General features: G+C 41.6%; 1 protein-coding gene across 2 annotated transcripts in view; it reads right to left on the bottom strand.

The window, feature by feature from the left end:
* The window catches only part of AGBL1 (AGBL carboxypeptidase 1), a 680,934-nt gene that overhangs the window by 601,794 nt on the left and 55,341 nt on the right, over positions 1 to 23,799 (bottom strand). The gene's annotated exons all lie outside the window — the stretch shown is intronic.

The following is a 23,799-nucleotide window of genomic DNA, read 5'->3' as shown; positions in this document are numbered from 1 at the left end:
TGGACCCAGTAGAGTTGAAAAGGAGATCTCAGGAGCTCCACACCATTCATCTCATTCGTCCCTTTTTTCCCTTTCCCATTCTTCATAAAGGAAGGCTGCAAAATGCTATAAGAGCTATATCTATTGTGATGGTCATCTATCAAGTCAACCCTGAGTTCTGGTGATCAAATCTACGCAGTTTTCTTGGCAACATTTAAGAAATGGATTGACACTACTTTTTTCCTAGAACTGAGAGTGTACGAGTGGCCCAAAGTTACCCAGCTGGCTTTTGTTCCTAATTTAAGATTAGAATTCAGGATTTCCTGCCTTCTAATCCAATGCCTTTAACCACTGCAGCAAACTTGCTTCATTTGGGCTCAAAAGATAGGCAGGATTCAGTGGTGGGATTCAAATAATTTAACAACCGATTCTCTGCTCTAATGACCAGCTGGGTAGGTGTGGCTCGGTGGCCATGTGACCGTGTGGGCGTGGCCAACTCAACGTCACTCTGGTCGCCGGGCGCTTTGCCTTAGCTGTTACAATGTAATAAGGGTTAACCCGAGAGGTGGTTTCTGTAAGCAGGGCAATAAAGATTAGGCTAGAAATAACACCAGAATGTTTCCTTCCTGCCTTCCTTACAGGATTAGCCCTGTAAAGTGGAAAAAAACAAAATAAGATTTTTTCTAATGACTGGTTCTCTGAACTGCTTAGAAAGTTAACAACAGGTTCTCCCGAATAAGTGCAAACTGGCTGAATCCCATCCCTGGTAGGATTGTACCTAACTAGAATGTGGATGGATGGCTACCAAAAAATTCAAGCATTACATATTAGACAATCTCATTTGAGTATTGTACATTACGCTGACTCGTTTGAGCTGTGGTGGAGGAGAAGGCGCCTGTGTATTCCTTGAACAGCAAAGGTGACTAACAACCAGGTACTGGAGCACATAACACCGGACATGTCACTGGAAGTCAAATCACGAAACTGTATCTTATTTGCTTTGCCCATGCCATGCAGGGGAATTCACCGGAGAAAGCAATTATGCTAGGAAGAGTTAGTGGTAAAGGAAACCAGGTCATCAAAGAACACAGTGGCTGGACACCATCAAAGCTAACACCAGCCAGAGCATATAATGACCCCAAAAGTAGTGCAAGATTGGAAGATGTGGGGAGGACTGGCCCACAGAATCACCAAGAATTGAACATGACTGAATGCAGGGATGAAATCCAGCAGGTTCTGACAGGTTCTAGAGAACCGGTAGCAGAAATTTTGAGTAGTTTGGAGAACCGGCAAATACCACCTCTGGATGGTCCCAGAGTGGGGTGGGAATTGGGGATTTTGCAATATCCTTCCCCCAGGAGTGGGGAGGGAATGGGGATTTTGCAGTATCCTTTCCCTGCCATGCCCACCAAGCCACACCACACCCACCAAGCCACACCCACCAAGCCACACCACACCCACCAAGCCACGCCCACAGGACCAGTAGTAAAAAAAATTGGATTTCACCACTGACTGAATGGATAACATCATCATCACATTAGACTGGGTAACGGAAACAAATGAATGGGGAATGTATGTAGCTCGAAATTGAAATGTTGGGGACTTTGTGTTAGCTGAGCTTGGTTTTCTCCTTGCAAACGTTTTCTTACCAAATTAGATAATAAGATCAGTGCTTTAACATAAGAGCTGGGATTGCTGGTAGTTTATGTGGGGCAGCTTTTCCCACCTGTCTTATATTTTGTTTTTGATTTGGCTTGATTGTCTGTATTGTTTCATCTTAAGAGTGTTCTTGATTGCACACCCAGCAATCAACACGTGACAACCATCCTAACAGGCAAACAAATGTTTGCAAGAAAAAGAAACCCATCAAGCTTAGCAAACATCAAAATCCCAACAATGCATATTTCTGGATATCCCAGAAATAGCTGGTTACAAACTAAGAGAACTATGTCCCCAGGCCCATGAAGTCACTTGGAATCAATCTCAGTGTGAAACTGATATACCAGCGATGGCTAACCTTTTTGCCGTTGCGTGCCAAAAGCGGGGGGAGAGGGGGGCTATGCATGTGCATGCCCACACCCATAATTCAATGCCCACCCACCCCCATGCATGCGTGCGTGCGTGCCATTCCCCCTGCTTTTGGCATGTGATGGTCCAATGGGCCTGGTAGGCCTGTTTTTTTTGCCCTCCCCAGGCTCCAGAGGCTTTCTAGGAACCTGGGGAGGGCAAAAAACGGCTTTCCCCACTCTCTGGAGGCCCTCCAGAGGCCGGAAGTGGCCCATTTCTTGACTTCCAGTGGGCCCGGAAGGCCCGAAAATCAGCTGGCTGGCATGCACATGCACGCTGGAGCTGAGCTAGGGCAACCCTTGCATGCCCACAGATATAGCTCCACGTGCCACCTGTGGCACACAGGCCATAGGTTCGCCATCATGGTGATATACCTTTAAGCTCTGTATAAACAATGGCTGTACTGATTCATGTTAACTTTGACACCAACCCAGTTATTGAGCAACAGCCAAAAATAAATATTTCATTGCCATTCAATTATTTTTCATTGCAAGTCCACTCTACAGCCAAGAAGAACTGAGATGCTAGCATTTCCCACCAACATCTACTGTTCCAAGGCTATTGCTCCTTCCTTGTTTTATACGCACAAGTATTTTGGAGCCCTAGAAGCAAATGAATGACATATAAAAGCCAGCTGGGCTGATGCAATTTGCTGGAACTTTGCTGATTGACCACTGTCATTGGAGGGAGAGATAACAACCAGATTGTTATTGAGAGTTGGCCAATGCAATATTAATCAGCCCAAGCATTGGGATGCCACCTGCCGGCATAACAATCAACATGTAGTAAACACTGAAATCCTTGTGCCCAATGGAGATTATAAATGAGGAACAAGATATAAACAGGTATAGCAAAGAAGGGAGAAGAACATTAGCACTTCACCACTATCCAACCCAAAAGCCATTTCACATTCACTGGAAGAAGACAAAAGCATTTGATATGTGTGTTCTTATTGTTATACCATATTTCATCGGTTCTGGATGCTTGACCAAACAAAACTCACATGGCAAGAAAAGCAGCAACATTGCTGTCCAAAATCCAACAGCTGGATTAGTGGAACAGTATCCAATTCTCTGATGTTACAACAGCAAAATTAGTCTTTTGCTGAGCAGGGCAAATATTTCATATGGACTACTAACCTCCATTGATAATACAATTTAAGAACCTCCATTCACCAAGAAATCATGGGTCATTCTCGATCCTCTTCCTTCATAGTCTCTTTTTAACATTATTATATCATGTCAGCACTTCAACCTGTATTTACTCTAGTGCTGACATAAGAAGGAGAAGAGGGGGCAGCTGGCAAGAGGACACTTGAGATTTCACCTACTTATTTTCCTTGAAGATAATATCCCCTAGGAGATGAGAGGGAGGGGGGACATTCCTGGGAGCTTAAGTAGTAGATATGGGGAGAGTGATTTGGAAGAAGGCCAATGAGACGCAGAGATTTGGGGAACGGAAAGGGAAGGTTTGGGGTCAGGAAGTCAGAGTTGGCTATGCCACGATCGGGGGCAGATTGTCGTGCTTAATAAAATGAAAGATTTCTTCAAAGACTATCTGTTTGGAAATGTAATTTATTTTATTTGAGATGATATCAAAACCTGACATACCACATGAACAGCCCTCCATGAACTGACTTCCCTTAGATAGCCTTCAGATATGGAACAATGGAACAGAAGTTGTGGGAGCTTCATCACTGGAAGCTTTCAAGAAGAGATTGGATTGCCACCTGTCAGAAATGGTGTAGGGTCTCCTGCTTGGGTGGAAGGGTTGGACTAGATGACCTACAAGGTTCCTTCCAACTTTGTTAATCTGTATCTGTAGAATAAGAGTCGACCAGGGGTGTGAAGCTCGCGTCATCATGGTGGTGTCATGTGACATATTAGGACTTTTTTCCCCTTCGCTAAACCAGGCATGGGTGTGGCCAGTGCATGACACATCTGGCCTGTTGGCTATGAGTTTGACAATCCTGGAGCAGATCCAAGAGAGCTAGGCAGGAAAGAAGACCCCAAAGGAGCTCCAAGTTCTTCTTGATTATATCACATACTGTCTTGGCAACACTCTAAAGCCAACTAAAACTTAATCACAAGTTCTTGAGGAATTATCTAAACATTTAAATGTCCTTTCCAGATTTTGTAATCTCAGATGTTTACCAAGTTGGAGATTTTGGGACTTTAGGGACATTATTCCTTGACCTGAAAAATGATTTTTAAGTCTACAGTATCTTCTCTGACTTGAGGAACCCCAAATATCAAGCTATCTTCCTCTCTAAAGACATGTCTTCTTCTTGAAATAAGACAGCCTAAGGACAGTATAGCTCCATACAGAGGCCATTTCCATTCTAGAGATGTTTCTACAGAAAATATGCTCAGCACGTTGATATCTTCCTGCTCCCTAAGTCCCAAACCTGTTTCATGATTCTAGATTCCAAGAGACAAACTATTTGAATGTTGATTTAACACTACTGGCTAAGTGGGAGGAGGTGATGGAACGATAATTGAGAAACCTATGGGGATGTTTGTTGAAAAGTGAGAAAAATAAAGAGAGAAAACAAAGCTCTAAAGCATAAAGGAAAGAGACCATATGCTAGAGGAACAGCCTTAATCTTTTATATGAGAAAAGACATGTGGCAAAACTTACACCAAAGTTTTGATTCATGGACTTAATTAATCGCCTTCACATCAGGGGTGGGCTGCTGGTGGGTTTGCAGGGGTTCAGGATTCTGTTCAGTTTGGAGAACCCCCAAATCCCACTCCTGACTGGCCCTGCCCACCCTGCCCTGCCCCTCTCAGGAGTCCCCACGTGGCCTGTTTTGGAAGCAGGTAAGTGCAGGGCGCGCGCGGAGGCTCAGGGAGAGCGAAAAACGGGTCTACCAGAAGTTCAGGAAGTTCAGGAAGTTGGGCCCATTTTTGGCCTCCAAAGGGCCTTGGGAGCCTGGGGAGACCGTTTTCGCCCTCCCGTAGGCTTGAGAAAAGCCCCCAGAGCCCAAGGAAGGTAAAAATGCCCCCCTCTGCCATGGTGCAGGAAGCCGATTAGGCCACACCCACCATGGCCACACCCACCCAGCAACTGGGCAGAGAACCCCTTGCTAAAATTTTTGAAGCCCACGCCTGCTTCACATCAGTATTCGGTATAAAATTTCCAGCAAGTCTCATTCATTTTATAAATCTACAGTATTTGAAAAAGAGGTATAGAAAAAAGAGCAGAACTTGAGGGCAGAGTTAAAAGAGAGATCAGCCTAGAATCCCTACCTACCAGTGGTGGGTTGCCCCCGGTACAGTCCGGTTCTTGCGAACCGGTAGTAAAACCGGGGGAAGCTCTGCCCACCCACCCGGATGTCATCATAGACAATCTGCACATGCGATCCCATTGCGAACCAGTAATAAAGGTAAGTAGAACCCACCCCTGCTACCTACCTAGCAACAAGCAAACTAAGTCCAACCTTCCTGTGAATTCCATTGACCCTTATCTAACTCTAAACAAGTATTAACCATTAGTTGAGAAAAATAGGCATCAGAGGTGGGTTTCAGCAGGTTCTGACCAGTTCTGGAGAACCGGTAGTGGAAATTTTGAGTAGTTTGGAGAAACGGTAAATACCACCTCTGACCAGCCCCGTCCCCATCTATTCTCTGCTTCCTGAGTCCCAGCTGATTAGGAGGAAATGGGGATTTTGCAATAACCTTCCCCTGGAGTGGGGTGAGAATAGAGATTTTACAGTATCCTTCCCCTGCCATGCCCACCAAGCCATGCCATGCCATGCCATGCCATGCCATGCCATGCCACGCCCACCAAACCAAACCCACAGAACCGGTAGTAAAAAAATTTGAAACCCATCACTGATAGGCATGGTTAGCAATAAATCAGTTTAATTTAACCTTCCGATGTGAATTAGATCTTTCATGCATGCCTGACAGGAGGGGAAGAGTGCACACAACATAGAAGTAAAAGTATACTGTATATCAATGGAGACAATATACAAATAATATTGCCTAATATTCCCAAAGCTGGCAGCTTTTTCGTATACAGAATTACATCCCCCCATGATAAATCTGAGTCATTGAGGCACAGTGTATGCTGTTGATGGGATTAGAATATGTCTCACAAACATAGAATGAGTGATTCCAGGTATTAAATTACAATTTATCAAACAGAAAATTACAAGAAACTGGGACAAAAAAAAAAGGTAAGATGCAAGCATATTAACAGAAAGCTCATTCCCAGTCTAAATCTATTATTTATTGGCTTGAAATCTTCATGATGGAGAGCCAAATCCTGGGTCAATTCCATTCTGATGTCACAGTCTATCCTGAATGTACCCTTATTCTGCATGCCTGAGTGGGTGGTCAGGTCCATCCTATTAAGACTTCCTAGGTTAGCTTGTTTTTGGTCTATTATCTTGTGTCACAAAGAGCCAATGATAGATACATGCTCAACATTACAAGGCAAAATAGACCTGCACATGGAATGGAATGGAATGGAGTGGAGTGGAGTGGAGTGGAGTGGAGTGGAGTGGAGTGGAGTGGAGTAGAGTAGAGTAGAGTAGAGTAGAGTAGAGTAGAGTAGAATAGAATAGAATAGAATAGAATAGAATAGAATAGAATAGAATAGAATAGAATAGAATAGAATAGAATAGAATAGAATTTTTTTATTGGCCAAGTGTGATTGGACACACACAAGGAATTTGTCTTTGGTGCATATGCGCTCAGTGTACGTAAAAGAAAAGATACGTTCATCAAGAATCATAAGGTATAGCACTTAATGATAGTCATAGGGTACAAATAAGCAACCAGGAAACAATATCAATATAAATCGTAAGGCTACAAGTAACAAAATTACAGCCATACAGTCATAAATGGAAGGAGATGGGTGGTGGGGACAATGAGAAGATTAATAGTAGTGCAAACTTAGTAAATAGTTTGACAGTGTTGAGGGAATTAATTGTTTAGCAGAATGATGGCATTCGGGGAAAAACTTTTCCTTGTGTCTAATTATTCTGGTGTGCAGTGCTTTATAGCGTCATTTTGAGGGTAGGAGTTGAAACAGTTTATGTCCAAGATGCAAGGGGTCTGTAAGTATTTTCACAGCCCTCTTTTTGAGTGCAGTATACAGGTCCTCAATGGAAGGCAGGTTGGTGGCCATTGTTTTTTCTGCAGTTCTAATTATCCTCTGAAGTCTGTGTCTGTCTTGTTGGGTTGCAGAGCCAAACCAGAGAATTATAGAGGTGCAGATGAACAAACAAAAGTATTTGATATCAGTAGAAGAATTGAAATGGAAATGGGCTGGTCACATAGCAAGAAGAACTGATGGCAGGTGGACCAAGGCAGTCATAGAATGGATCCCACTTGATAAAAAGCATCCACGAAAGAGACCTAAAATAAGATGGATCGACGACATCAACAAGTATTGTGGGCCCAACTGGCAAAAGAAAACTCAGGACCTTATGGGTTGGAAACATGCAGGACAGGCCTTCATCCTGCAGTGGATAGACATTGGGTAAAATGATATCTTGTAATCATGATCAATGGCTTGAAATGTGTGAACTCGGCCAACTGTGGCAAACTTGAAAAAAACAAAGTTTACCAAAGCACTAGGTTTTGTTTCCCCCCCCCCAATAATTAGCTGGTTTGGGGATCGTTCCAAAACCTCAAAAGAATATATATTTGTTTATACATTCAGTTGGTTGGCTAATCCATAAATTAATTAGTGAAAAGGCAGATGATGACTCTACAAATTCTTTTTAACAGATTGACTGCTCATTTCCTCTGACATAATGATACAAGATTCTTCATAATCTAAAAACCATTGGAGCAAGGAAAACCTGTAGCAATCTGGCCACAGAGCTCCGAATGACAAAAGGCTTTTGAAGCCTCTCCAAATTACAGACTGAATTATACACAATGAAGCAGGCTGACAAATGCTGCTAGCAAATTAAATACACTCCAACTCTGAACAAGAGTGGGAAGGGGAAATCCGCCATTGTTCTTCATGCCAAATGAAAATTGGATTATCCTACAAGACTGGACAAGGACTGTAATAAAGGAAGATCCTGTTCCAATGATTTGCAGAAGTCCCATAAGATTTCAAACTACTAGGTGGAGAAGGAGAATGCCTGCCATCTCTGATGCCAACCAGGTTTCTCTCATGTAACATATTCTACCGTTTAGATGGGGGAATAAATTCTTGCAAAGAAACATCTTAATTTCCCAGATTTATCCAGTATGCAAACTATAACTTTTCTATATAGCAATAGCACTTAGACTTATATACCGCTTTATAGTGCTTTCCAGCCCTCTCTAAGCTGTTTACAGAGTCAGCCTATTGGCCCCAACAATCTGGGTCCTCATTTTACCGACCTTGGAAGGATGGAAGGCTGAGTCAACCTTGAGCCTGGTGACACTTGAAATGCCAAACTGCAGGCAGCCGGCAGAAATCAGCAGAAGTAGCCTGCAGTACTGCACTCTAACCACTGAGCCACTTCGGCTCGTATTGTTGGAGTAAGAATCAGAGTAGCTTACTACAATATTTGAACCCAAAGATTCAAGAAGATTCTGTCTTGAATTAAGACCTACCTTACTGTACCCTGGCTGTTGAACCCTAATCTCCTCTATAAACTTCAGTATTCTTCAGACAATGCATACTTTTAAGACACTTTGTAGATAAAAGATATTCCCATCAAAAGAGAACCTAATGCAAAGTGTTCTCAACCCATTGGTTGCTGATGTACAGGAGATAAAAGACCTCATTTTTAGGCTTATCTGCGAGGAGATAGCATGCAGCAAAACTAATTTGAAAACATGAATGAATGTAGAGCTGGAGACAAACTTTAAAAAAAAAGAGAGAGAGAGAGAGATCAGCTTACATAGCAAGATAAGAAGAAATTGCAGAAGACTATTTCACGGATAATGAATCCCTGAGCAAAGAATTGGAATAGATGGCAATGGAGACAACCACCATAGGATCACAATGGCAACATCAAATTCCTGCCAATTCACAGTCCTTGATGAGAGCAGGGGAGTGAGATGAAAAAAATGGTTCTTAAACTTCCAGAAGTTTAAAAGGACTGACATCAAATGCATTTCATCCATTAGGGCAGAAGGTAGATGATGAGGGGAGCAGAGGAGAGCCATGGCATCTTCCCCAGCACCATAGTACAATGTAAGGGACAGCATGCCTGGAGATGTGCCAGGTAGGATGCCAATAGCAATAGCATTTAGACTTATATATACTTTACGGTGCTTTACAGTCCTCTCTAAGAAGTTTACAGAGTCAGCATCTTGCCCCCAACAATCTGCGTCCTCATTTAATTGACCATGGAAGCAGGGTTGATATCTACTTACCTCCCCAACCGGTTCGGAAGTGCAAGCACCTCTCGCACGCAGACCCTCTGTGCATGTGCAAACCCTTCTGTGCATGCGCAAAGGGTAAAAAACAGGTTACCTCCTGGTTAAAACCAGGATGTAACGACGACCGGGAAGTTGGGCAGAGCCTCGCGCTGCCATCACTACCGGTTCTCCGAACCACCAGCCGCCATCGCTACCGGTTCGAACCGATCCAAACTGGGAGCATTTCACCCCTGCGCGGAAGGATGGAAGGGTAAGTCAACCTTGAGCAGGTGAGCATTGAACTGCCAGCAGCCAGCAGTCAACAGAAGTAGCCTGCACTAACTGCCTACTAACTACTGTGCCACCACGGCTCCATATGATTGCCCGATTCCAGTTTTTGGAGCATCCTGAAGACTCCAGCACTAAAGCTGACTAGCAATCATGCAAGCTGTGGTCCATCATTTCTGGAGCCCATATCATTTAGTCTTTACTTCCAACTGTAAGGACTGGCTAAAGGTTGTCAGCAGTTGCCAGGGAGCAGAATGGGGCTGAAACACCCCCCACCCAGTGGTGAAATCCAAATTTTTTTTAAATACCAGTTTTGTGGGCGTGGCTTGGTGGGCATGGCAGGGGAAGGATATTGCAAAATCTCCATTCCCACCCCACTCTGGGGCCAGTCAGAGGTGGTATTTGCCAGTTCTCTACTCAAAATTTCTGCTACTGGTTCTCTGAACCTCTCAGAAATTCCACTACCGGTTCTCCAGAACCTGTCAGAACCTGCTGGATTTCACCCCTGCCCCCACCCCCCTTTCCCAATCCCACAACAAAAATACAACAATTTTTAAAAATATAGGTTAGCATTTTATCACCATCGTTTTGCAAGGTTTCTCATTTATTTTCAAACTATCCTGCCTATAAGTCATTTTATAGACCTTATTTTAATGCATTTTGATTTTACAAGCTTGCACTCAGCTGACATTGTGATGTTGCAAATTGCCTTGAAAGGCCCAAAGAAATATTTCTTTTACTTAAACAAACCCATCCAATTTACATATTCGGGGAGCAACCTTTCGTAAAAAGTGTTTTTGCTGCAGCTTCCTTTTGGGGTTGACATTTTTAGGAACGTCTCTTCCACACCAGCAAAGATTTCAACTTCTACCTGGAACCAAACCAAAGAAAACTCAGTTCTAGTACTTTGTTGATAGATCTCTGACTTGGCAGTGCCAGCCTTGACAACAGCCCAAGAGATATGAGTGATGCGAAGAGCCTTGACAAATTTATTATTTGCGTATTGTTTCTGTCACTAGTTGGCCATCCCTTACTAAACTATTAAACATGACCTTGGATACAGCCCTGGAGATGGCAAGGATTCCAGAAGAGACTTCGATAAATTGTTTACCTTGGAAAATCACATAAGGTACATTTATATACCCTAACCCTAACCCTAATCTGGACTCATTTTGTGACTAAGCAATGTCAACAGGGAAGCCATATTCACTTGTAGGAAGTAAGCACCCACCCCTTTCCTAGAAGAATGAAATACTTTAGGAAATATTAAAAAGGCAGAATATTATGTTTCCCTGGATGAGAAATGGAGAAGCATGTTTTAAAGACGAAGCAGCTCCCACCTTCTTGCCTACCCCACCCTTTGTCAATGGGCCAGAGGCAGAAACTCAATTCCCTCCCATCTTTATCAATGGACCATCATCTGCAACACAATAGGACCCATCTAGCAACAGAAACTAACACAATAGGACCCATCTAGCAACAGAAACTCACCACATGGCACCTGGGAAGATTACATCCACCAGCAAGGTTACCTAAAACCCCTACCCCCTGGGCATCTGACAACCAATCAGAATACTCTTTCGGGGCCCCAGGAAGTTCAAAGCCAGAGAGGGCATAAAACCCGGGGACTCGCTGCAGTCAGCTTATTGCCCCCACAAACTGGGTCCTCAATTTACCTACCTAAGAAAGGATGGAAGGCTGAGTGAACCTTGAGCCTGGTGAGATTCGAACTTACAGTAATTGCAGACAGCTGGTGTTAATCACAATGCTATCAGTCTGCTGAGCCACCAGGCCCGTATAGATCAGGCCCGTTCTGTCTTAGAAACAGAAATGTTCAAACTTCTCCAACATTGCGCAAATACCAATCTTGTCGCCATTGTCATATGCAAAATAATATATGTTGTTGTTTTTTCATATTTCTTTTTCATTATTCCTAGAAGAAACAATTCTGCTGTATATTCTATCTGGAAGCCTGTTACTTCCTGCATCCAACTATGTATTTTCGAACACACCCTCCGAAGATCTAATAAGATATTAGATTGTGCCGAGATGGATAAAGTGACATTGGAACTGAAAGGATAGATGGATTCGGACTTTTATGTAATATGGGAGAAATGGTATAGTTGGATTGAAGATAGAAAAAAAGGGAAATAATAGATAGTAGATTTTGTAAAATTATATAAAGTACAGGAGAATATTAGTGTGATGATATGTAAATGGTTAGTCATGCACAAGAGTTGAATAAGAATAAGAATTCAAATTTAAAAAAAAATGTTGAGCTCAATTGTTGGTAACTTCAGTTAACCAATTGCCTTGGAATGCAACCTATGCAAATTTAGACGGTAGAGTTTTCTCTTTCCCAAACCAAACTCATTTTCACTTTCTGGTGCCAGAATCAAGCTACAGAATCTGCCAGGGATCTCCACCAGCATGTCCTGGTACCCATCTCCCTTGTCTCTTTCCCCTTTGCTTCCAAGCTCGTTATCTCCGTTTCCAAAAACTCATCCAAAACATGTATTTTTCCCCACCATAACTTGCCCTTCCAATTCCTTCTCCCATTCCTCTTTGCCTTTGCTGCTTACACAGCCATGGCATCATCGGTAACACAAAATTTGGCAGTGTAATCATGTCAACTCGAAGGAGCATTTCTATGAAATAGGGCTTTATTGCTTATTACAAGTTGAGCTGGGTGTTCAAAGAAAGAAATGATGCAGACATAAAAACAGAGATTCATCAGGAAAGCGTGTTAATGAAAATGCTTCCATCTTCAGAGCTCACTGGTGCATTCAGACGGCCCAAGGTATACCGCTCAAACCCAATGCTTTATGCATTCATCCTACTGATGTTACCTCCCCGTGTGCCAAGCCATCCAGGTGAACAAGTTAATAACCATTGGCAAAGTAATGAGTACAGATCTTCCATCCAACTTTTAGTATGATTGCCATCTTTAGCATTATCAGCAGGGGAAGCACTGAGCCAAATGAAGAAAAACACAGCTGATTCAGTGCTCTTCAAGAGATTTTGGGTCGGTTGCATTTCACACTAAATCATGGTCTGTGGGACCATCATTTACTGAATGAAACATGCTTGGCCATGCACTAAGGTAGGGATAGGCAAAATATGCCCCAGTTTCATATGCAAATGTTGCCTCCCCTTCCTATATCGCTGAGGACATGGTCTGATTTTGCACTCAATGTTAATTTCCCATCATAGTGAGGCAGGAAATTAACTCTACTGTAAGCTAAAATAGGCTTTCTATATCTTAAAAGAAGGGACACGGTGGCTCAGTGGCTAAGACACTGAGCTTGTCGATCGAAAGGTCGGCAGTTCAGCGGTTCGAATCCGTAGTGCCGCGTAACGGGATGAGCTCCCGTTACTTGTCCCAGCTTCTGCCAACCTAGCAGTTCGAAAGCACGTAAAAAATGCAAGTAGAAAAATAGGGACCACTTTTGGTGGGAAGGTAACAGAGTTCCATGCGCCTTTGGCGTTTAGTCATGCCAGCCACATGACCACGGAGACATCTTTGGACAGCGCTGGCTCTTCGGCTTTGAAACGGAGATGAGCACTGCCCCCTAGAGTTGGGAACAACTAGCACATATGGGCGAGGGGAACCTTTACCTTTACTTTTATACCTTAAAAAAAGAAAAGAAAAAGAAAACCCTCACTCCAACGCAGGCACGCACACACAATCTGAAACTCCCAGCAATAAATACATTGACTTTGTAAAAGTAAAGGTTTCCCCTGTCCCGTCATGTCAGGGGTGATGCTCATCTCCATTTTTTTAGCATGCTGAGGGAACCGGTGTTCTCCAAAGACATTTCCATGGTCACATGGCCAGCATGACTATATACGAAGGAAACACAGAATGCTGTTACTTTCCCACCCAAGTGGTCCCTATTTATCTACTCGCATTGTCATGTTTTCGAAGTGTTAGGTGGGCAGGAGCTGGGGCAAAGAAATGGGAGCTGACCCTATTGGCGATGCTTGGGTCTCAAACCCGGGCTCTGTCAGCTTTCTGGTTGACAACTGCTTTAACTGCTGAGCCAACATACCCCCTTATTGATTTTGTAGAATAACACAAACACACCAGGGGTGGGTTCTACTTACCTTTACTATTGGTTCGCAACAGGGCCACGCATGTGTGCTCGCTCCACTCGCACATGCACGCACTCTTCTGCGCATGCGCAGAAGCATTCTGATGACATCAGGGTTGGTGGGCGGAGCCTCCCGCCAGTTTTACTACCGGTTCTATAGAACCGGTCTGAACCGGGGGCAACCCACCACTGAAAGACACATAGCAATTGTGAGCCGCCCAGAAATACATTAACTACAGTCCAAAGCCATCAAGAGTACTCAAGATTGTGAGGATTCATTAGCCTTCACAGAGAATGGGTAAGAGGGAAAGTGACATCACATGCGTGACAAATGCAAATGATGTGCTTTCATCAAATACAAAATGAGGTTAAGTATTAGCAAGTGTCATACATGCAATGACATTATGACATATACACTATCTTTTTGACATAGTGAGTTCTAACAAATGCCTTGGGCTATTAGCTATATTTTTTTTCCAAATAGGATCCCAGTCAAATTTCATTAAGACTTTTGGGTGTGGGGCTAACCTAATTATAGCAGCAAAGAGATTAATCTTGCATCCACCCCACCAGAGATATAAAACAAAAGGCACAACCTATAAATCCAAAACCATCCCTTGGCAGCAAACTTTAATTTGGAACATAACAGAAGGGGAAAAAAAATAAAATTCAACATATTGTACATCATCATGAAATGTGTGGATTTGATTTAATTTACTTTTTGTTGGCATTTAAATCGTTTTAGCATCATCCTGCTTCATTCAGTTTTAGAATCTAATTGCCCACTTTTTCAGAGGCCACTCAGAAGCCAATATGCTTCCTCATCTTAAAAAAAGGGGGAGGGGGCAAACCAAGGGTGGGGCTGCTGGGAGTTCGCAGGGGTTCGGGAGAACCTCTAGCTAAGATTCTGTGTCATTCGGAGAACCCCCAAATTCTACTCCTGGTTGGCCCTGCCCACCGTGCCCCGACCCTCCCAGGAGTCCCCATGCGGCCTGGATGTCTTTGAGACTGTTAAATCTGTATACTTGGTAAGATCTCGAGCAGAAAAAAAAATGACAGTTTGGTGTAGTGGTTAAGGTGCTGGCCTAGAAACCAGAAAACTGACTTCTAGTCTCGCCTTAGGCATGAAAGACAGCTGGGTGACTTTGAGCCAATCGCCAGGAGACTGGGAGTTCTAGTCCTGTCTTATGCATGAAACCCAGCTGGGTGACTTTGGGTCATTCACTAGGGGAAAGTGAATTCTCTAGTCCCACTTTAGGCATGAAAGACAGCTGGATGACTTTGAGCCAATCTCCAGGAGACTGGGAGTTCTAGTCCTGTCTTATGCATGAAACCCAGCTGGGTGACTTTGGGCCATTCACTAGGGGAAAGTGAATTCTAGTCCCACCTTAGGCATGAAAGCCAGCAGGATGACCTCCCATAGTTGTTGTTGGGGAGGAAGGAATTTTAGATATGTTCATCACATCACTTGCTAATAAAAGACTAATAAAGGCAGGATAAAAACATTCTACTGAGGAACCTAAATCTGAGGGAATATCCATTCCCAAGATTTATCAGTAATGCCCCCCCCCCCATCTCCAAAACAGCTTGCCATCAGCTGCTTAGATCATTCCCTCCCTCATATTGTATTTTCAAAGAGCTGTAAAAACATAATTCTTCATTGCGGTATTTAAGGATGCTTGAAGATACCGCTGCTTGAAGTGTGACCCATTAGGGCCGTGTTGTTGTTGTTTATGTTATTGACTTTTTATGCTTTTATTTGAAAACGGCTCAGAATCTTTATAAATGGAACAGGCAGGCAGGCAGGAATAACCACCAGCAAGCCGGAATTAATGTTCGCTTGCCTCCCACTTCATCTCCAAAGTGGTTTAAATATATCGAGTGGTCTCCATAGAATATTTCTCAAAACAGACCAGCAATACTGTCTGTTGCCAAAAAACAAAAACAAAAAAACAAATTAGTGTGTCAGTGAACTGAATTCCTTTCTCAGGTGCAAAAATATAGGCTAATGTGGGGTAAAGAAACAGAGATGCCGCCCAACTCTGTTCAAACCAAGCATAGTTGGACACTCAAAAAGCAGAACTGCATTTAAATACCAGGTGGAGTCCACTGGTAGCAACATTTCACAGCTTGAGCCAACTGTGTTGCCCTCAAAACTATTAGTGCACGCTTGTTCTGTTTCTCTCTCACACTTTTTTCCTAAGATATCTTTGCCTGCTTCTTCCCTTCTCCTAACTTCAGCACTTCCATTCATCTGAAGAGTCACATTTAAGAGTTTCTTGCATGCGCGAGGAACGAGTCCAGGAGTGAAATCCATCAGGTTCTGACAGGTTCTGGAGAACTGGTAGCGGAAATTTTGAGTAGTTCGAAGAACCAGCAAATACCACCTTTGGCTGGCCCCAGAGTGGGGTGGGAATGGAGATTTTGCAATATCCTTCCCCCAGGAGTGTGGAGGGAATGGGGATTTTGCAGTATCCTTCCCCTGGAGTGGGCAGGGAATGGGGATTTTGCAGTATCCTTCCCCTGGAGTGGAGAGGGAATGGGGATTTTGCAGTATCCTTCTCCTGCCACGTCTACCAAGCCACACCCACCAAACCACACCATGCCCGCCAAGCCACGCCCACAGAACCGGTAGTAAAAAAAATTGGATTTCACCACTGAACGAGTCCCCTAGTGTTTGAAACCAAGAGGCACATCTGGAATTTTAAAGCATGCCACAGAAGGCACGTCCACTCAAAGAACACCAGTTTCTAAAAAATAAATGCAAGAGATGTTTTGCTCCTCCTCTTTAGCCACCCAGGATGCTTTCCACCAAGCCAACATACTTTTATAGGGGGCTTGTGGATCCATTAAAATAATAATAATAATAATAAAAAAAACCAAGGAGTGGTTTGCAACAGTTCACCCCTTTTACCCTGTCATGAACGTTTCTGAAGGTTTGTGGGGTCCAGAATAATGAAGTTGAAAAGGACCTTGGAGATCTTCTAGTCCAGGGCTGTCAAACTCCATTTCATTGAGGGCTGCATCAGGGCTGTGGTTGACCTCGGGTGGGCCGGGCAGGTGTGACTGACTGTGTAGGTGTGGCCAACTGGGTGAGTGTGGCCAGCTTGATGCCACTCAATGAGTGTGGCTGACTGGGTGGGCATGACCGACTAGTTGGGCATGGCCAACCATTCCCCAAACTGCTGGCATGTTTCCTCTTCGCACTGGGTAGACTGGGCCAAAGAGATGCGTGCTGGCCCCTTACATTTTCCACGACGGTCCTGCAGGCTGAATCTGGCCCACGGGCCTTGTGTTTAACACCCCTGTTCTAGTCCATCCCCCTGCTTAAGCAGGAGACCTTATACTCTTCCAGACAAATGGCTGTCCAATCTCTTCTTAAAATCCCACAGAAGCATTATTGGAAAAGTAAACATAAAGACACCTAGATGTTATGTCAACAAGTATAAGGAAAGTATAAGGAAACAAGTAACAGTAGAGACATAGACATGGACACATGAAAAAAAATTGGCACAAATAAAAGGATATAAATATGCCAAACATAGCCATAAACAAATAGAATGATTACATATTGTTGCAATATTTTCAGGATCAGACTCAATAAAGATAATAAGAATTAGAGATTTAAATATATTTCTCTTTAATAATAATAGGCATTCTATATTCGCTGAATATTCAAGATAGAAGCAAAGAAAATGGTGAGGGTGGCTCCTTATATATACAAGGGGTGGAGCCAGGAATGGGAGTGGTAAATTATGAATACATTAAAATCCAAAGAATAAGTTAACCCCTGATGTCCCATATATACATTATTTACACAATAGAGAATAAGGCATTTACATCTGACAAATCCCCCTCTAAATGCCGGTTCGCTATACAACACCAATTACATTCAGATTCAGGACAATATAATACATACAATTTAGAAGTTAAATATTTGTGCTGTTTAGAAGGTAAAGGCTTCGTTAATATGTCAGCTAATTGTTCAGAAGTATCACAATGTATTGCTTTGATGAATCCATCTTGAGATAATTGTCTCACGTGCTTAAATTTTATATCAATATGCCTGGACCTTTGTCCAATGGCATCGGATCTGGATATTTCAATGGCTGCTTTATTATCTTCATGCACAACAAAAGGTAATGCAGGTTTTTTCCAAACATCTGAGATCAAGTCATTGAACCATACAAGGTTATTTGCAGCTTTGGATAAACAAACATATTCCGCTTCTGTGGTTGAAGTGGCTACCAGTTCTTGTTTACCAGTGTACCAGTAAACTGGACAATCATTCAATAGAAAAATATAACCAGAAGTACTCTTTCTGCATGATGTATCACCAGCCCAATCTGCATCCGCATAACAGGTAATTTTTGGTTCTTTGTCATTATTAGGTTCTAATACTAAACAAAAATCTAATGTACTTTTCAAATATCTTAGAATTCTTTTGACAGCTTCCCAATGATACATGGTTGGTTTGCTAACATATCTTGACAATAAATTGAGAGGTAATGCAATATCTGGTCTGGTCCAATTAGATATATAAAGGAGTGAGCCTATAACTGATCTGTAAAATGTATTATCTTTAAATTCAGGGGAAGACTCATCAGTGTTTCTAAGGAAATCAGTTTGCATAGGAGTGTCACAGGTTTTGGCATTGTTTAAATTACATTTGTTTAGAAGTTCAATGATCTTATCTTTCTGAGTAAGTTTGAATCCCCTTCTAGTTTTGTTAATTTGTACACCAAGGTATTTATTCACTTTACCTAGAGATTTCAACGAGAAATGTTCGTTTAACTTATTTACAAAGATTTCTCTGCTCTCTTTGTGTTTTCCTATATATAAAATATCATCCACATAAATTAATACAAATTCAATGTGATCATCACTCTTTTTTACAAAGAAACAGTTATCAGCAGTGGTAGCGTTGAAATCCATGGTCTTTAGTACTTTTACCAAGCAATCGTACCATCTCTTGCCAGATTGCTTTAATCCGTATAGACTCTTGTTTAATAACCAAATTTCATTCTTATTAGTGTATTGACTATGTGGTGCTCTTACATATATTTCCTTATCTAGTTTTGCGTGTAAATACGCAGTCTGTATGTCATATTGAAATACGTCCAGATTGAGTGCAGATGCTACTACTAGAGCTGTTTTAACACTCTCTGTCCTCACCGTGGGGGAGTATGTGTCAGTATAATCTTCTGGATATTTTTGTGCATAACCTTGTGCAACTAGTCTAGCCTTGTATAAAGTATTGCCTCCTTCTAGGTTCTTAATTTTATAAATCCACCTGGTACCTATAATTGTTTTATCCTTAGGTGCGATCGCAGGAGTGAATACATTTAATCCTTGCAAACTTTCCATCTCTTTTTTCATAGCTAGTTCCCATTTTTCTCTTTCTTCACGAGGGAGTTTTAATACTTCCTCATATGTATTAGGTGTTATTTGTTCTCCATTCATATGCATTATGTAATCTTTGTATTTACTTGGTATTTGATTTCTATTGTTTCTAATAGCTCTTTCAGGTTTGCTATGGTTGTCGTGCAAATATCTAGCTTCCTTTTTTGTTAATGTGTCTGTCTTTATTTTATGCTGACTATTTGTCCAAGTTTTGGTTTTGTTCTTATTTTTGTTAATGTTTTGATTTTCTATTATCCCTTCCTCGCAAGATATCGCATCTTTGCATTTATTTGGAAATATTTCATTAAGGTGCAGTTTAGACCAATTGGCCTGCTCATGAAACACAGCTGTTCTGGAGACTATAAATTTGTTATTATTATCAATGAATCTGTACCCTTTGGTTCCAGTTTCATATCCCATAAATCTTAATCTTCTGGATACGTTTTCTCCCTTTCTCCTCAACTGCTTAGGTATGTGCACATCTGCAGTGACTCCAAATATGTGCATGTGTGCTAATTTAGGTTTCCTATTGTACATCACCTCATACGGTGTCTTATTCACAATACTGGACCAGGTTCTATTTTGAGTGTAATTTGAATAATGTAGGGCTTCTGACCAGAATTGTTTGCCTAAACCAGCATCCTCTAATGTGCATCTAATCATGGTTTGTAGTGTGGAATTCTTTCTCTCTGCAATCCCGTTTTGAAACGCAGAAAATGGATTGGACGTGAAATGTAGCATTCCCCTATCCTTTAACCATTGGGAGAATTCTTTAGACATGAATTCACATCCCCTATCTGTCATAATTTGTTTTATTCTGATATTATGTTGTGTTTCTATGCGTTTGTAGAATTCCTTAAATTTCTGAAAGGTTTCATCCTTGTGCTTTAATGTGTAAACAAAACCATAGCGACTATAATCATCCACTATTGTTAGAAAGTAACGTTTTCTATAGGTAATTGATGGAGTTAATGGACCAACTAAATCCATATGTACTAAGTCAAAAATATTGTTAGTTGATCTGTTAGATTTTTTTGGTCTGGGACTGGTTTTTAGTTTGGTGGATTTACATACTGAGCATTCCAAATAATTTTCACAATTTTTTATTTTGACACCTTCTGCGTGTTCAGTCATTTTTTGAACTACAGGAAAGCTTGCATGTCCTAACTTCCTATGTAAGATGTGAGCACACTCATCATGAATTGGTTTACCTATTTTTGGTTTCTTCTCATTGTGTGTATTTTTGTGATCATGAGGTATTTTACATTCATCATTGTCACTGTTACTAACATTTTCATCATCTGCTTCAATACAATCTTCCATATTTGAATCAATGTTATGTAACCATCTTTCTTTCGTTATCAGATAGGGTAGACCTCCTTTTATCATCACAGTGCCTATATTTGTTTTGTCCTTCTCTAAAGTTGCTTTCCCCTTTGAGAAAACTATATTGATGTCAGAATCTCTGCTTAGTTTTATAGCACTTAGTATGTTATGAGGTATTTCTGGGATTAATAATACCCCCTCTATTTTACTTAAACCAGGCAAGGTCACATTTCCTCTGCCTAATACTTGAACCTTTTCTTGATTAGCTACCTTTATCACAAACTTATCTTCTGTAAATGAAGATAATATACTTTTGTTGTTAGTGGTGTGATTGGTTGCACCAGAATCAATAAGCCAATTATTGTTCTCATTTTGTTGTGTTTTGGTGTTTTCTTGTTTGTTTAGTCCATTTAGTGACCCAGATTTTCTCTCTTTTGAATTTTCTCTACCCCCTCTACTTTCTCTGTAATTTGGTGGGCTTCTATATTTGTGTCTATCTGTGGAAGACTGTCTATAATTGTATTTGCTCCTATATTCTGGCCTATGTCTCTCCCTTGAGACTTTGGGACAGTCTCTTCTACTGTGTTCCCTGGACCCACAATTGTGGCATCTAAAGGCTTCATTATATTTTTCTTGGAAAGCTACTTTCCTAAAAGATTTGTGTTCTGTTTGATTACTGGAACGATTTTTTCTTGAATTGTCTTCTGCTATCAATTTGTTAGATAGACTTTCTATGGTTAAATATCCTAAATTAATAGTATCTAAGTGTGACATAAAGCTATCCCATGATGGATCAAGTGAATTGATAATAACACTTTTCATTGTTTGATCTGAAATCACTTCCCCCCTCAATTGCAGCTCAGCTCTTATTTTGTTTAGAGATATCAAATGCTCACTTATAGAAACCCCTGGTTTCACTCTAGAAGAAAAGAAATCCTTAGACATTCTTGTAGTTGTAGCTACGCTATCGCTGTGAAATAGATTAAACATGCATTGAATTATTTCTGACACAGTTAGGTTTGATTTGATGCTATGATACATTGCAGGAGATACGCTAGATATTATTATGAAAAATGCTCTATGATGTAAACAATCTATTTTTAAAGTCCAAGGTCTTCTTGGAGGACTAGTTATAAAGAATAGTAAATTTTCTTTCATAAAGACAACCTGAAGCTGTTGATACCACTCTTGTAAATTAATGCCATCAATTCTAAGTTTTGGGAAGTCACTGGGTAAGTTCCCCACATTATTTTGTCCATTACTTACAACCTGAGGCAGTCCGTGGTCTCGCAAGTGCAGGAAATTACAGAACGGCATGGGGATGCTCGCAACGAGTCTGCGCGGTTCTCTGGCCAGTTCAAGTCTTTCGGGGCCGTCTACGTAGCTTTGCACATGCGCGTTGCTCATTTCTTCCTTGGCGTCGTCGTGGAAGGTTCTCTCCATTTCAGCTCTCTCGTTCCGCTCCTCTTCAGATGAGTCGGTCTCTGGTTCGGTTTTAGGGGTTCTGGTGGTGGCGACAGCTCTTCTCTTTCTTTCGTGTGCGTTGGCACTTGATCCGGTCTGCGGTGTAGGACGGAATCGGCATGGCTCTCTGGGCTCAGGTGTCGTCGCCTTCGAAGTCAGGATGGGAGCGTGCAGGTCTCGAGTTGTCGGTTTGATCTCTTGCTTCTTCGTTGGTGCCTTGGAAATTTTCAATCTTGGCCCAAAAGCAGCAAAAAGCGTTTTCATTGCTGACTTTACTTGAGACTTTGTTAAATCGTCTTCACTTTCTGATTCTGGTTCTTCTGAAGAGTTTGAGTCTTCTTTTTCACTTTCGTCGTCTGATAGCGTTTTTCGCGCCAGAAATTTTGAACTGAGCGTTTTGATTGGCTCTGCTCCATTCTCTTTTGAAGTTCGTTGAAACCAAGATGGCTGCCATTCAAAATTTCGCGCGGGATCACATCTTTTCTTTTTTACAACGACTTTCTCAGTATTCATTTCACTCACAGTTTTTTGATCTTTGGGTTTTTCTTTAACGACGTTTTTCTCTCTCGCTGCTCCGTTGTTCTTCAGCATTTCTTGGAGGTTCGCGATGAGGCTTTCATCGTTCTTCTGGCTTTTTAGTATCTTCAATATCTCTGACCTGAGTTCGTTATTTTCTATTTCGATTTCTTCCTGGTCATTATTTTCATTTATCAGTTCTTCTTCTTCAGTGGTGTATTCTTCGGATTCTCTCGAAATCGCGTTAGTGGATTCGTTGATCATCTCTTGTTCAGTTTCTATTTCCTTGCTGTAGGCCCTGGTGTTGGGCCTATCTTTCTTAGACATTTTTAATTATTTATTGAGTCAATTAACCATCCTCTGCTACCAGCTTGTTGCAATATTTTCAGGATCAGACTCAATAAAGATAATAAGAATTAGAGATTTAAATATGTTTCTCTTTAATAATAATAGGCATTCTATATTCGCTGAATATTCAAGATAGAAGCAAAGAAAATGGTGAGGGTGGCTCCTTATATATACAAGGGGTGGAGCCAGGAATGGGAGTGGTAAATTATGAATACATTAAAATCCAAAGAATAAGTTAACCCCTGATGTCCCATATATACATTATTTACACAATAGAGAATAAGGCATTTACATCTGACACATATAAATGGGGACAGTAGGACAGGGACAGTAGGCACACTGGTGTGCTTATGCACGGCCCCTTAGGGACCTCTTAAGAAACATGAAAGGTCCACCGTAGACAGTTTAAGGTAAAAGGTATGGGAATTAGAGAGACTAACAACAGGATCAGGTAGAGTGTTCCAGACATTTACTACTCTATTGCAGAAGTCATATTTCCTACCATCAAGACTAGAGTGAATTACATTGAGTTAGAATCTATTGATGGCCCTTGTGTTATTATGGTTGAAATTAAAGTACTCATTTACAGGTAGGACTTTTTGGTAAATAATCTTATGAACTAAGCAAAGGTCGGAATGTAGACGGCGTAGTTCGAAGCTATCCAGACCTAAAATTTCAAGCCTGGTGGGATAGGGAATTTTATTTCGAGCAGAAGATTTGAGTACTCTTCTAGTAAAATATCTCTGGACCCACTCTAATGTATTGATGTCTGAAATACAGTGAGGGTTCAAGGCAGGTGAGCAGTATTCAAGGATAGGTCTGGCAAAAGTTTTATATGTTTTTGACAGCAACACAGAAATAATTTGCTCTTGTCTTTCTTTTTCCAAACTGTTTCTTTCCCCCCATTTTCTAGTCAATTCTCCAGCTTTGGGATTTCTTGATAGTCTGGTGTTCCAAAGGCAAACGAACCCTGATTTCTGTCAGCATTCTTG

Source organism: Pituophis catenifer, unplaced genomic scaffold, assembly GCF_029215685.1.
Source record: "Pituophis catenifer annectens isolate HBS135680 unplaced genomic scaffold, rPitCat1.0.hap2 SCAF_14, whole genome shotgun sequence".
In the NCBI taxonomy this organism is placed as follows: domain Eukaryota; kingdom Metazoa; phylum Chordata; class Lepidosauria; order Squamata; family Colubridae; genus Pituophis; species Pituophis catenifer.
This window is presented reverse-complemented; position numbering and strand designations above follow the sequence as displayed.